We start from the raw sequence: 6,513 nt of genomic DNA, 5'->3' as shown, positions 1-6,513 counted from the left end.
ACACATTTATTTGCAGGGCATACTGAAATTTTTGCTGGGTAAGACACTACTTGATTCTGATTGCTGAGTAAGACACTACTTGATTCGGACGGCCTCGTGCACCCTGCCATTTTTGCCAAAATCAAAACGAAACCAACTATGCCGGTTTATAAAATTAATATGCAAACCAAACCAGACCAAAAAGTAGTCGATTCTTTTTGTTTTGGGTTGTCCGTTTTTTGTTTTCTTTCACATGAAATAAAGATTTACTTCATTCAGTTTACTAGATCTAAAGACACAATTTTTACTAGATCTAAAGACACAATTTCTCATATGTAAGTATATGTTTAGCAAGAATCAAACAAATTGATTAATTATTGTATATTGAAATATTTGTACTAGATATGACAATAATTCATTTTCATAAGTCAAAAAAGATAACCTCATGTCGTTAAACCAAACTAAACGAACTCAACTTATTGATAACTATTGATAAATCAAGAATTTTGAAAAGTGTTCTATATATTTTGTGATTTACAATTCATGAACTAGAGACTATTTATACACAAATACCTACATAATTACAAGCATGATTCGAGCCGTATATCTTGCACAATATCGAGCCATATCTTTCACAATATTAAGGATGTGATTCTACATAGTAAAGGATTTATATAAAATCATATCTTACCACAAAACCATATCTGATATGGTCAATATCCCCCCTCAAATTTATGCTACTTATCAAGAAGCATTAATTTGGATAATAGGAATTGGTGCCGGCTCCTTGTCATTGCTTTTAATCTGCCAATTGATCATGTGAAGTGATATGTTGAAGAATGATGACTTGATCGACAACAAGTTCACAAATATAATGGCAGTCTACTTCGATGTGCTTTGTATTATCGTGGTGGACCGGATTGGTTGCTATCTGTATTACACGGGTTTTGTCAGCATGTAACGTAGTGGCGCGATTGATAGGGATATGAAGTTCTGCCAGCAACCGATGTATCCACACAATGTCATAGCAAGCAGCTAACATTGATCTATATTTTGCCTCCGTTGACGATTTTGAGATTCTTGACTGTTTCTTGCACTTCTATGAGACAAGTGATGATCCGATTAACATACACCATCCAGTTGTAGACTTCCGAGAGTTTGGGCATCTTGCCTAATCTGCATTTGCATATCCTTCGAGGTTTAGAGACGATGCTGAATGAAAGAATGGACCTCGATTAATTGTACTCCGAACATAGCGAATGATCCTGAGGAGGGCAGAAAAGTGATGTCGGTATTGATTTACAATAAATTGTCTCGAGACTTGAACCGGATAAGAAATGTCCGATCTTGTCGTTAAATTAGACAACCAATGAGCCTCCGGTATAGGGTTGGTTCTGCAAGAGGATCTCCATCATCATTTTTGTACTTCACATTGATCTCCATGGGTGTGTGTGCTACCTTCTGATCACTAAGACATGATTGTGTAACAAGATCTTCTTCATACTTCCTGTTGACACCTAATTTTGGCTTGCCGTGCTTAAAATTAACGTTTCGCTAGCATCTTCCTCCTCTCTTTATATTTTTTTTCATACATTATTTTTAAATTTATTATCTGCATGTTCTTACATTTACTCATGCATTTGTCTCTACATTTATGTATGCATTTTGTTTATATTTATTCATACATTATCTCTACATTTTCTTCATATATTTTCTCTACATTTTGCTTTACATTTTTGTAAAGCAAAATGTAGAGAAAATATATGAAGAAAAATGTAGAGATAATGTATGATAAATATAAACACAATGCATACTTTTTTTGAGGTAACTATTAATTCTCTCTCCTCTACTCACCCCCTCCTCCAACGGTAAGATCAGCTCCCCCCAGCCCCCCACTCTATCCGTCCTCTCCTCTGTCGCTGACACCGATGACCACCAGCGGTACGTTTTCCAGCCGGCTAGAGCTTTCTATCCTCTCTTCTTTTTTTTCTTTCTCTTTCCTCCTCTACCCTGCACCAGGAAATCCTACCCCAGTAGGTTTCCGGTCAGGTCTGCGCAGGTACACAAGTATCCGGCAGAATACGGTGGTGAACAGTGATTCTCAGCGGTGAACAGTATTTTCCCGCGTGAACTGGAATTTTCGACAGTGAACAGGTTCCTTTTACCTGGAGTTGGTACCTCCAGTGGGCAGTATCCATTTAGCCTTTCAAATTTTGCCTGCTTTACTTTATTGTATATTTTTTTCACTTTGTTGCCTTTAGCTTAACTTGTGCTTTAGTATTGACCTCTATTTGTCTTGGATAAACCTTTGACTAGTGTTTGTTTGCTTTAGTGGCTTTAGTGAGGGATGGTAGACTAGGATCATGTTCTCGGTCGAGGACGGGGGCTAGGAGTGGGGGGTTAAGGGAGCTTCTAGGTTGAGAGTAGGGTCTTGGAACATTGGGACTTTAACGGGTAAGTCCATAGAGCTAGTTAAGATTCTTAAGAAGAGGTTGATTAATATTGCTTGCATCCAGGAGACGAAATGGGTAGGACCTAAAGCTAAGGAGGTGGACGGGTATAAGCTTTGGTTCTCGGGTAAGTCGGGAGACAGGAATGGGGTAGGCATCTTAGTTGATAGTGAGCTAAAGGATCAGGTGGTCGAGGCTAGAAGGGTTAATGACAGGATGATGATGATTAAGTTGGTCGTTGGAGGGTTCACCCTGAACATTATTAGTGCTTACGCGCCGCAAGTGGGCTTGGACGAGGAGGTTAAGAGGCGTTTTTGGGAGGATTTGGATGAAGTGGTGGGAGGTATACCGCTTACTGAGAAGTTATTCGTAGAAGGAGATTTCAATGGACACATTGGGTCTGTTTCGAGGGGTTATGATGATGTGCATAAGGGTTTTGGCTTCGGAGACAGGAACGAAGGAGGAGTCTCACTCCTGGATTTCGCTAGGGCTTTTGGCTTGGTGGTAGCTAACTCGAGTTTCCCTAAGAAAGAGGAGCACTTGGTAACCTTTCGTTGCTCGGTGGCTGCGACGTAGATAGACTTTTTGCTCCTTAGAAAGGATGATAAAGGCTTTTGTAAAGACTGCAAGGTCATTCCGAGTGAGAATCTTACGACCCAACATAAGCTATTGGTGATGGATTTGGAGATCAAGAGGAAGAAGAAGAAGAGGGTCGCCGATGACCGGCCGAGGATTAGGTGGGGGAGTTTGACTTTGTCTGTGCCTAAGAATTAGGGGAGAAGTTGATGGATTTGGGGGCGTGGGAGAGCAGGGGAGATGCGAGCAGTATGTGGGATAGGACGTCCAGTTGCATTAGAGAAACAGCTAGAGAGGTTCTAGGAGTCTCAAGAGGTCGCCGTGGTGGGCACCAAGGGGATTGGTGGTGGAATGAGGAAGTCCAAGGTAAAGTGGAAGCAAAGAAGCAGGCATATGCGAAGCTGGTAGACAGCAAGGATGACGAAGAGAAGTGGACGAATAGGGAAAAGTATAAGATGGCGAGAAAGGAGGCGAAGTTGGCAATGTCGGCAGCGAAAACAACAGTGTTTGAACGCCTTTATGCAAAACTAGAGGACTGAGGCGGGGATAAGAAGTTATTCAGGCTTGCCAAGGCCAGAGAGAGGAAGGCACGCTACCTGGATCAAGTGAAGTGCATCAAGGACGAGGATGGCAAAGTGTTGGTGGAGGAAGCTCTCATTAAACGGAGATGGCAGTCATACTTCCATAAACTCTTGAACGAAGAAGGGGACAGAGACTTTGTGTTGGGAGATTTGGAGTACTCTGAGAGGCATCGCGATTGCGGTTATTGTAAGAGTTTAAGGGTCGACAAGGTTAAGGGTGCTGTCCGTAAGATGTACAGGGGAAGAGCGACCGGACCTGATGAGATTCCTGTGGAATTTTGGAAGAGTGCAGGAAGGGCAGGCTTGGAGTGGCTGACTGGGTTGTTTAATGTCATTTTCAAGACGGCGAAGATGCCCGAAGAATGGAGGTGGAGTACAATGATCCCTTTGTACAAGAACAAGGGCGACATTCAAAGCTGTAACAACTATAGAGGTATCAAACTGCTAAGCCACACTATGAAAGTGTGGGAAATGGTGGTAGAGATGAGGGTGAGAAGAGATGTGTCTATTTCAGAGAACCAATTCGGATTCATGCCGGGGCATTCTACTACTGAAGCCATTCATATTGTTAGGATATTGGTGGAGCAGTATAGGAAGCGGAAAAGGGACTTGCACATGGTATTCATCGACCTAGAGAAAGCTTACAATAAAGTGCCAAGAGAGGTTCTGTGGAGATGCATGGAGGCTAAAGGTGTACCTGTGGCGTACATTAGAGCGATCAAGGACATGTATCATGGATCCAAGACCAGAGTGAGGACTATAGGAGGAGACTCGGAGCACTTCCCAGTTCTGATGGGTTTGCATCAGGGATCAGCCCTTAGCCCATTTCTATTTGCCTTGGTGATGGATGGATTGACGTGACAAATTCAAGGTGAGGTGCCATGGTGTATCTTGTTCACGGATGAAATAGTCTTGATAGACGAGACTTGTAGCGGAGTCAACTCTAAGCTAGAGGATTAGAGACAAACGTTAGAGTCTAAAGGATTCAAGTTGAGTAGGACCAAAACAGAGTACTTAGAGTGTAGGTTCAGTGGTGTACCTCAGGAGGCTGACGTGGAAGTGAAGCTTGGTACCCAGGTCATTCAAAAGAAAGGAAGTTTCAAATATCTTGGGTCTATTTTACAAGAAAATGGGGATATTGATGATGATGATGTCACACATCGTATTGGTGCGGGATAGTTGAAATGGAGGCTCGCTTCCAGAGTGCTGTGTGACAAGAAAGTGCCACAAAAAATTAAGGGCAAGTTCTACAAAGTGGTGGTTAGACTGACTCTGTTGTACGGGGCAGAGTGTTGGCCAGTCAAGAACTCTCACGTGCAGACGATGAAAGTCGCGGAAATGAGAATGCTGCGGTAGATGTGTAGGCACACTAGGAGAGATAGGATCAAGAATGAGGACATCAGGGACAAGGTGGGAGTGACATCGGTGGAGGACAAGATGCGGGAAGCGAGGTTGAGATGGTTTGGACATGTGAAGAGAAGAGGCATAGATGCCCCAGTGCGGAGGTGTGAGAGATTGCCTTTGGACGGTTTTAAGAGAGGTAGAGGAAGGCCAAAGAAATATTGGGGAGAGGTGATTAGGCAGGACTTGGCGTTGTTTCAGATTACCGAGGACATGACCTTAGATAGGAGGTTGTGGAGGGCTCAGATTAGGGTAGAAGGCTAGTAGGTAGTCTCGCTTTTCTGTCGCACTAGTAGGCGTAGCTTTGCTTTACTTTTTATTGCCCTATGTTTTCTGCTTTTATGTGTTGGGTCTTGTCTCTCCATGCTGTTTTATCATGACTTCTTTTCCCTTATTTTTTTTTTCTCATTTTCGCATTGCTTTGATTTGCTGTCGGTATCTAACTTTTCTCCCCTTGTTTTCTTGTTTTCTTGTTTTCTTTTGAGCCGAGGGTCTTTCGGAAACAGCCTCCCTACCAAGGTGGGGGTAAGGTCTGCGTACATTTAACCCTCCCCAGACACCACACTGTGGGATTCAACTGGGTATGTTGTTGTTGTTGTTGTTTTGCTTTACATTTTTCATACATCTTTCTTCCACTTTAACCCATACTTTTTCCTTTACAACATTTTACATCTCTATATGCTTATATATATATATATATATTTATACCATACATTATATACATATACATGTACATAGTTACATTACTTAATCACTAAGTGAAGAAGGGAGAAAACTTTTCATAAAAAGAGTGTACACTTTATTGACCAAAAAGTAAAGAAAGAAACTTTTCATTAAAGAGAATGCACTTTATTGTCTCTACATTATCTTTACATTTTTCATACATTACCTTTATTATTTTGTTATACTGTCTCTACAATTTTATTTGTTTTTATACATGTATACATTTCCAAGCATTTTCTTTTACTTTTTTTTTTTTTTTTTACTATCACACTACATGCATATTTTATTTTTTCTCTACACATTTTGTTCTTTACATTTTCTATACATCATATTTACATTTACATATTTTCATTTTTATATTCATATATTTCTTTTATATACTTCATTTACATATACACTACATCCTAAGGTCAAATCAAATTTTACCCTTACTTTTGTCAAATCCCTCTTTTATAGACTTTATGTCAATCATTTTTAAAGACTTTATGTCAAATCACATTTCAAAGACTTTATGTCACAACCCTTACTTCTTAACTTTTTAAATTATTTTAACCAATACATTTTTCTTTCATCTTGCAATTTACTACAAATACTACACTTTTAGCCGATAAAGAAATTTCGTTGATTTCCAAGGCCTCCCCTATACAAAATACGGGTTTTAATTTTAAGTTTATACATTATTTAATTCATTTGATAATTATTTACTCTCTTACTAACACTTTTGCTAAGTGTTTATACAGGTTTCTGGTGATACATCACGAAGATCATATTTGGAAGGAACCAAAGACTTCATCGAATCTTGT

This window comes from Lycium barbarum, chromosome 10 (assembly GCF_019175385.1).
Source record: "Lycium barbarum isolate Lr01 chromosome 10, ASM1917538v2, whole genome shotgun sequence".
Classification (NCBI taxonomy): Eukaryota; Viridiplantae; Streptophyta; class Magnoliopsida; order Solanales; family Solanaceae; genus Lycium; species Lycium barbarum.
This window is presented reverse-complemented; position numbering follows the sequence as displayed.